The sequence below is a fragment of the Macaca thibetana genome, chromosome 3, assembly GCF_024542745.1.
Source record: "Macaca thibetana thibetana isolate TM-01 chromosome 3, ASM2454274v1, whole genome shotgun sequence".
NCBI classification, from domain to species: domain Eukaryota; kingdom Metazoa; phylum Chordata; class Mammalia; order Primates; family Cercopithecidae; genus Macaca; species Macaca thibetana.
The window spans coordinates 80,023,320-80,033,216 of NC_065580.1; the positions used below are offsets into that span (position 1 = coordinate 80,023,320).

Sequence of the window (9,897 nt, forward strand, 5' to 3'; positions counted from 1 at the left end):
GAGAGTGTCTTGAAATTAATTAACCTGTTTTCCTTCCAGTTAGCCCATTTATACAATAATTTTCTTTAACACATGCATGGTATTTTGTATAGAAGGCAACTTTAATCCATACCCTAGGGGCACTCATTATTTGAAGACCCTTTGAAATCCACAGCCCAAGCATTGTTATCCTGAACATTTCAAACATTGTTGTCGTCTATACCAGAGGACAACATTTGCCTGTTCTTTGTTTTGTTATCCTTACACAAATGATAAAAATAATTTCTTTAGCAAAGTGAGAGGTGTTCAAAAGCTTTGATTACCCATAGAGACTGTACAGGTACCACAACCTTTACGTCGAGGTATAAAATTTCAACAAGACCAGGAGCATCAGAGAAGTACTTACATTATCTAACAAAATTATCTTGTCCTCTACATTGCTACCTGGTCCAATGCATCTCATTTTGTGAAAGACTTACCTGGTCCATTTTGGCTGATTCTGCCCTCAGAAAATCATAGCATCAACATTGGGGTGCAGCTCTCTGAGGTCTCTGAATAGAGACCGGATAATTCACCAAAGTTACAAAAAGTGGTTTATGAATGAGTGCCAACCACTAATAAACATTTTATAGAACACTGTTACTTTGTACCACCTGATAGCAAAGTGTTATCAGAGGGCAAGCCGGGAGATGCATATCATTAATTGACCTTTAGCTGTGTGAAGCTACTGACATGTGCTATTTTTTATTAAATGTGTTTCAATTTTCACATAACCCATTACACAGTTACTTGAAAAGCAGTCAAGAAGGTGAATGTGTATGTATGAGAGAGAGAAAGACAGAAAGATAGAGAGCTGAACTTAGTTTATTTAACTTTTTACAAAGGAGTGGAGCAGAGGGAGGGAATTGATTATGTTGTTGTACTTCTACCTTCTCAATTGCAATTTTCTTTTTCAACAAACTTAGTAAATAAGAGCAAAAATTTCTCTTTTATTATATGTTCTGTATTGTCAGTGATAGTGGGAATGCTTTTAAATTAATTTTATTTCTATAAGACCTAATACAACGCCTGGTTCATAATAAACACTCAATAAATGTTGTATCAAAAGTAAATGAATGAAATCACACTTTTTAGCTCTGCAAAATTTATAACATCGCTTATTTTTCCCCAGTTATCTCTTATATAAGTAACTCTCCATTTTAGCAGAAAACTACAAATAATATTACCATTATACTATTTTAAGACTAACAGAACACCATGTTTAAGCTTTATGCCTCATTTTTTTCATATTTAAGACAGAGCTAATAAGCGTGTTATACATATTATATGCAGGTAAAGAGCATCAATTTGTGCCAACATACAATATGCATTCAATAAATCTTATCGATTAAAATCAATTTTTGTATAAATATGGTATATATTGTCAAATAAATGGTGAAGTTGTAGTTATTAAGGCTGATTTGTTACATAGTGATTCTAATCTCTTATTTATTTAAGTGTACTGCCAAATTTTCTGTCATGTAAAGCTATGCCATGAATGTAAACATATTTAAGCCTACTAACTTATACAATCAGAATAACATAATTTATATTCTTGATTTTATAGCCATATACTCAAATTTGTAATCTATAAGCTGAGGATATTCTTTAATCTCCAGTGTCTGCAGAACATTTACAAAGCTGTATTACTTTGCAGAGCACAAAGAAATTCTAAACAAATTTTAAAAGTAGAAATTTAAAAGAGGTCACACTCTACAACCACCGGTCTATAACACTAAAAATTAACATCTTAAAATTTTTAAAAATGGGTAATACAGAACATTTCCTTAAATATTAGGTTTAAAAGGAAATTAAATTGCAATTATAGTCCATTTAGAAAACAATTACAACAAAAACACTATACTTTATTTTATGGTGTTCAGCCAATATTGTACTTAGTACAAAATGTGGTGTACCTTGAATATTCACAGTTATGCATGCAAAAAAAAAAATAATTACTGGAGTGAGTGACTAAAGATATCAGAGAAATAGTGCCAAAGAAAACAAAAAAGCAAAAAGTAGGAATTAAAACTCTAGCTATTAGAAAGTAATCAAATAAGAAAAATGGAAGCTTCACTATTTTTTATAAAGAAATTTAAGATTTACTTAGAAGATACTAATATTATCCACATATACCTAGTAAGTGTAGTCAAGTCAAAAAGAAAACTGCAAAGAGATAATATTGGAAATAAGAAAAGTGTTTTTAAATGAAAAACTATTGAAAAAGAGGAGATAAACAATAATTTTTACAAGATATTTAAAATGTGAGGTAATCAACTTCAAGCCTAGAAAAATATTTAAAAACCTAGAAAAAATAGATGATTTTATGTTAAATATAAAGGAACAAAACTGGCCTATAAATTAAAATACCCGAACACCGTCATAAATGCAGAGGACCTTGAAAATTGCATCAGAGTACTGCCTCCAAAAACAGTGTGTTTTCTTTCAAAAGTCAAAGAACCAAATAACTTTTATTATACTTAAGCATTCCAAAGCCTAGAAAAATATGTATTTTTAAAAATTAACATTTTATACTAATATAACTTAATAAAATTAACATAAAATAGCTCAACATGAAAATAACAGGCTCTCTGCTCCTCCAGTTCAGCAGACAGCTGCATCTTCTTGTGCAGCGCCATCGGCATCCCTGAGACACCACGGTGGAAGTAAAGGCCTGAGTCAATGGATTTGGCCGTATGGGGCACCTGGTCACCAGAACTGCTTTTAACTCTGGGAAAGTGAATATTGTCGCCATCAATGACTCCCTCATTGACTTCTACCACATGGTCTACATGTTCCAGTATGATTCTCCCCATGGCAAATTCCATGGCGGCATCAAGAATGGGAAGCTTGTCATCAATGGAAATGCCATCATCATCCTCCAGGATCAAGATCCCACCAAAATCAAACGGGGTGATGCTGTACTGAGTACATAGTGGAGTCCACTAGTTTCTTCACCACCATGGAGAAGGCTGGGGCTCACTTGAAGGGGAGAGCCAAAAGGGTCATCATCTCTGCCCCCTCTGCTGATGCCCCCATGTTCATTGTGGTCATGAACCATGAGAAGTAGGATAACAGCCTCAAGGTTGTCAGCAATGCATCCTGTACCACCAACTGCTTAGCGCCTCTGGCCAAGGTCATCCATAATAACTTTGGTATCATGGAAGGACTCATGTCTGCAGTCCTTGCCATCACTGCCATCCAGAAGACTGTAGATGGCCCCTCTGGGAAACTGTGGCATGACGGTTGTGGACTCTCCAGAACATCATCCCTGCATCTACTGGCTCTACCAAAGGTGTAGGCAAGGTCATCCCTGACCTGAATGGGAAGCTTCATGGCATGGCCTTCCACGTCCCCACTGCCAACGTGTCAGTCATGGACCTGACCTGCCATCTGGAAAAACCTGCCAAATATGGTGACACCAAGTAGGTGATGAAGCAGGCATCAGAAGGCTCCCTCAAGGGCATCCTGGGCTACACTGAGCACCAAGTCATCTCCCCTGATTTTAATAGTGACAATCACTCTTCCACCTTTGATTCTGGGGCTGGCATTGCCCCCAACGACCACTTTGTCAAGCTCATTTCCTGATATGACAATACATTTGGTTACAGCAACAGGGTGGTGAACCTCATAACCCACATGGCCTCCAAGAAGTAAGACCCCCAGACCACCAGCCCCAATGAGAGTGCAAGAAGAAGAGAGAGGCCTTCAGCTGCTGGGGAGTTCCCTGCTGTTCTCAGTCCCCACCACACTGAGAATCTCCCTTCCTCACAATTTCCATGCAGACCCCCTGAAGAGGGAGGGGCCTAGGGAGCCCCACCTTGTCGGTTACCATCAATAAAGTCCCCTGTGCTCACGTAAAAATAAAAAACAAAAAAACAAAAAAACAAAAAAAAAAAAAAAGAAAAGTATAGCCAATTTCACTTAAAATAAAGAAACAAAAATTAAAAATAACACACTGCCAAAAATTAATGTAAGACTATACTAAAATCACATTTCATTATACATTGGGGTTATTTTTAAAGTGTGAAGCTTGTTTAATGATTAAATATCTTAAATTAGTTTATTATGTGAAAATATTTTTATTGATAACAATAAGGATGTTACCTAAAAATATAAAAGATACTTCTAAAATTTTCATCAATTTCTAAGAATAATTTTTTAGAAGACTAGAAATAATGGATAGTTTCTTAAAATGCTGTTTTAAATTATCTATTAGAATTCAATGGACAACATTTGTCATAATAATAACCTAGAAGGACTCACGTTAATTTTAGAAACACAAATTGCTAACAATGAGAATACATTCTGAGAAATGCATCATTAGGCAATTTTGTCATTCTGAGAAAGTAACAGAGTGTACTTACACAAACCTAGATGATATAGCCTAGGCTAGATGGTATAGCCCATAGCTTCTAGGGTAAAAACCTGTACAGCATGTCACTGTGCTCAATTATGCAGGCAATTATAACACAATGGTCAGTATTTGTGTGTCTAAACATGGAAAAGACACACTCAAAATATAGTATAAAAGATAAAAATGGTACACCTGTACAGGGCATTTACCATGAATAGAGTTAGAAGGACTGGAGTTGCTCAGGGTGAGTCAGTGAATGGTAAGTGAACATGAAGGCCTGTACACTACTATAGAATTTATCACTGTACAATTAGGATACACCAAATATATAAAAATATTTTTCTTTTTTTCAATAATAAATTAATCTTAGTTTACTATAACTTCTTTATAAGCTTTTTTTTTTTAACTTTTTGACTCTACTGTAACAACATTTAGTTTAAAACACAAACTCATTACACAGATGTACAAAAATATTTTCCGTCTTAATATGCTTATTCTATAAGCTTTCTTCTTCTTTTTTTACTCTAAACTTTTAAATTAAAAACTAGGACACAAATACACACATTAGCCTAGGTCCGCACAGGGTCAGGATCATCAGTATCACTGTTATCCACTTCCGCATCTTGTCCCACTACAAGGTCATCACAGACAATAACACACATGGAGCTGTTATCTATGATAACTGTCATCTATGATAACAGTTCCTTCTTCTGGAACACCTCCTGAAGAATCTGCCTGAGCCTATTCTACCACTAATTTTCTTTTAAGATAAATTTTAAAAGTATGCTCTAAAATCGTGATTAAAAGTATAGTGTACTAAATACATAAGCCATTTACAGTCTTTTATTATCATTATCAAGTACTATGTGCTGCACATAAATTGTATGTGTTGTACTGTTATACCACTGGCAATGCAGTGGGTTTGTTTACACCAGTATCACCACAAATATGTGAGTAACATGTTGCACCACGATGTTACGACGGCTATAATGCCACGATGTCACTAAGTCATAGAAATTTTTCAGCTCTGTTATAAACTTACCAAAATGTTGTTATACAGCGTGTGACCGCATACTAAATGTGGTGTCATTTAATATACTGTGTGTTCTGGAAAGGGCAATAATTCAGAAGATAATACAAATTGCAATGTGTAATAATTGAAAAACTAGTGTCAAGATCATTGTTTCTTGCATTTGATATGATTGAAGACTACATAAACATTGTAATAACTCTTAGAATGTATAAATATTAACATTTACTAAGAAGGCTGATTAAAATAACATAAGAATATAAGAATCCTTATTGGAATACTTAGAATACTTTAGTTTGTAATATAAACTGCCGTGTACATCCTCAACCCTTTATTAAAAGACATTAAAATAATTAGAAATAAAATTTGCCAGATAATTTTTAGAGATCTCTAAAAATCTGACTGAAACACATAAAGGACACTAGGCTCATTGAAAAGATCTACTCTGTTACTTGATAGTGTGGACTATGTATATTGTCCCTCTATTAAGCTATAAATGGATATCAATGTTAATTAAAATTCAATTTTGGTGACTTTAAGACACATGCATTAATATTTAAATTTCCCATGGGAAAGTAAATGTTCTAAAATAACCATCAATATTTTAAAAAGAAAAAAAGGGTGGCACTGGCTATAAATACTTAACAAGTAAAGTCGAAAGAACTGTCAGATTAGTAGATCTATAATCAGAAAAATTTGGTGAATTTTATGGGGGAAAGCCTACATCCATCTTTTTCATTCATTTTTCTTATTTATTTAAGAGTGTAGGTACTAAATAAAAATTTGCTGAATGAATGAATGAACAAAGTCAGGTTTTGAGATAACAGTAGCCCTGGCTACTTGACTGCAGCCTGGGAGACGCTCACAGCTTGAGGACCTACCTAACCTATGCCTGAATTCCTTGCCCACAGAAACTGTGAGACAATGTTGGTGGCTTTCTGTTGCTATGTTTTGCTGTGTTTTTTATACATAAATAGATAAATAATACTCATGGAAAGATGCAAGAATTAAAACAAGTTGAAGAAAATATATGAGAACATTTGTCTTACCTTTCCCAATGGAAGGACTTCCACACATAATGATAACTAAAGACAATACAAAGACTGAAGATTTTACAGCATAAACATATCCAATATACAGGTTGTAAAAACATACAAATATATGACAACCATTTGGGAAATGGCTTATGGTAAATACAAAAGGAAGATGTTTAATATTCTTAATAGGTTGGTGCAAAAGGAATTGTGGCTTTTGCCATTACTTTTGTTACCTTTATTAAGAGCTTTTTCAATTAATAAGAAATAATTAAACATCACAATTTAAAAACGGGAAAAAGGAATAAAAAGTCAGTTTAAAAGTTAAGAAAAAAATCAAAATAAGGTTTCACCCTTACTAGTCATTAACAAGCCACACATTAAAAAAAAAAAAAAATCTACAGAGACAACAGAAAAACAACCTATCACTTTTCTCATTGCTGAAAGACTTGTTCTCTGTTTGCTTTGGCATTAAAATTTCTCCCCATACACGTACAGTTTCAGCAGGGTTATGGGAACTTTCAATTTTGTCTTCTTTATTTTGATTGTACGGTGGGTCCACAGACTTGCCTTCGTATATTTACTTACAATATGTACCTCTTTTCTTGTCCATAGTTTCTATTTTAACTATACAATCGAAAGGTTATCTTTTAATTTGTTCTTTTGAAGCTTAAATAATAGTTCTCTTTTCAAATACCAATTTCTTATGTTTTCTCAATTTCTGATTGTGTTTGTCTTTGACAGAATAACCTGGCTGTCAACAGCTTCTGTGAACTAAGAATTTTTTTTTCTATAATGAAATCTGCTTCCATTTTAAATCTGCACATTCTTCTTACTAATATCATCTCTATTAAAGTGATGATTTGTTTCTCATTTCCACTGTTGTTCAATCCTTTCTACTTTTTGATCCTTAAAGCCTCCTCTTGGTTTTATTTTTTATTTATTTTCTCCCCAAATCAGTCCCCAAAGAAGTACATATCTCATATTACAGAGATAAATATTGATCTCTTTATTTTTATTAATTTTTTGTGTATGTTATATAAGCAAATATGCATCATTCTTTGGGATTATAACTTTCTCAAATATCCTCAGTCTCTCAACTGTGAGCAAAAAACATAAAAAAGAGTCGAAAAAATCCTTGACCTTTATGGCAAGCTTTTGAACTCTCGCGATTTTGTGCTTTGCATCATTCACAATCACATTTCCCTCCTCCTCCAAGAGTTGTTCAAAATGGAGAAAAATAAACACATGTACATATTTAGATATAAACATGAAATACACAATAATAAATGCATAATGCATATGATTAAAAATGCAATGCATATGAAGTTCAAGACCCCTCCTTTCATGGTAAAGAGCTTCTTTTAAAAATCACTGCTAATATTTCTCACCATTAAAAAGATAATTTTAGTCAAAAATTTAAAAGTTTTAAAAGAAAATAAATGAGACTATCTTGAGATACAAAATACGTTTTGTATCTCAAAGGACACCAGAAGAACAAATAATGAAGGCTGATAAATCAAAATATCTTTATGAGGAAATCTGCCAAAAGAATAAACATCATAAAAATAAAGTCAAAAGACACAATGCAGGATGACTGTGACAGACTACCAGTCTTCCTGAGAAACAAAGGACACTGGATAAATTAGAAAAAGACATTGCTTTGGAGAGCTACCAAGAGAACTGGGATTTGAGGAGGTCAGAGCCCACAGATAATAGCAACACACTAAGGTAAGTCTTATATCTGCCCCTCTTTCTCCTAAAAGCATTTTCTAGCAATATGTGGTAGGAAGTTGTTGGCAGGGAGAACTTGAGCAGAGCTTTAAGCAGTCTTCTAGGACCACAAAAATAACACACACACACACACACACACACACACACACACACACACGGAGTGCAGGCACACTCAGTTGGAACTGCCCCAGTAGACATTGCAGGTTTTTAGTTGGGATACCTGAAAGACTATATCCAGGAATAATAATGAACTGAAAATATATAAGGACTAATAAAAACTGACACTTAGCCTTGAAGAAACTTAATCCATGGTGATTGATTACAATACTGTCAGTCAGAAGCAAGTGAAAATACTCTCTAAAGGAAGAAATGTACTCTAAAACCTCTAAAATTTTTCATACACAATGTATGGAATTAAATAAAAAATTGGAATATGAATAAGAGAAAAAAATTGGAATAAAAAACGTTTAAATGACAGTAGAAACAAACTCACAGGTGATTGCTATATAAAGATTATCATTCACCAACTTTAAAATAAATATGATTTATATATTAGGAAAAATATATCAATATAAAATATTTTACTATAGATTTGGAATCTATAAAAGTATATAATTAATTAATATAATTAATTACAAATTCTAGAAAAGAGAAAAATAACTGATTTAAAGCATGCAATAAATGGGTTCAAGAATAGACTAGATACACCTAAAAATATGATGCATTATCTGAAAAATAGATTAGCAGAATATATTCGGGATAAATCACAGAGAAATTATCAACATGAGAAATACAGAATGAATTAAAATTATACAAATAGACACAGAGAGGGATGATTGAAAGAACAGAATACAGGCAATTTTTGAAGACATATAATAAAGAATTTTCCATAATGAATGAAAGACATCAAACTACAGATTTCAAAGCAGTAAAGCTCAAGAACACTAAATGCAAAGATTATCAAACCTGAGCATATCATAATAAAATTACTAAAAGTCAAAAATAAAGAGAAAAATCATAAACAGCCAGAAGAAAAAAGGCATATATTCTCCAAAGAACCCACTAAAACATTTACAATGTTTTCTTCAACAGAAATATAAGAAACCAGAGGTTAATGAAACAGAATGTGTAAAGTTCTACAACCAACTAATATGGAAATAACAAAAAAGTCCCCTGACCAAAACAAAAAATGAGAAAACTCATCTCTAAAAAATAAACTGTATAAAAAATACTAAAAAAGGTTCTATGGGAAGAAGAAATTTGATCTTATATACAAGAATGGGAAGTTTCAAAGGATTGAAGAACGATGGAAATGAGAAACATATCATCATTCAAATAGAAATGGCATTAGTAAAAGGAAGGTTGTGTGTATTTAAAATGCATGCAGATTTCATTGTAGATATCCGTAGAAAGAAATCCTGGATTTCACAATAACTGACAAAGACTTATATCAAGAATGTATAACAATTCTTTTAAATGTAAATATAGGCCGGGCGCGGTGGCTCAAGCCTGTAATCCCAGCACTTTGGGAGGCCGAGACGGGCGGATCACGAGGTCATGAGATCGAGACCATCCTGGCTAACACGGTGAAACCTCGTCTCTACTAAAAAAAATACAAAAAACTAGCGGGCGAGGTGGCGAGCGCCTGTAGTCCCAGCTACTCGGGAGGCTGAGGCAGGAGAATGGCGTAAACCCGGGAGGCGGAGCTTGCAGTGAGCTGAGAT

The 9,897-nt window shown here is 33.6% G+C and overlaps 1 pseudogene; it reads left to right on the plus strand.

The window, feature by feature from the left end:
* Nucleotides 1-2,714: 2,714 nt before the first annotated feature.
* LOC126950771 (glyceraldehyde-3-phosphate dehydrogenase-like) lies at nucleotides 2,715-3,691 on the plus strand (annotated as a pseudogene).
* The last annotated feature ends 6,206 nt before the right edge of the window (nucleotides 3,692-9,897 follow it).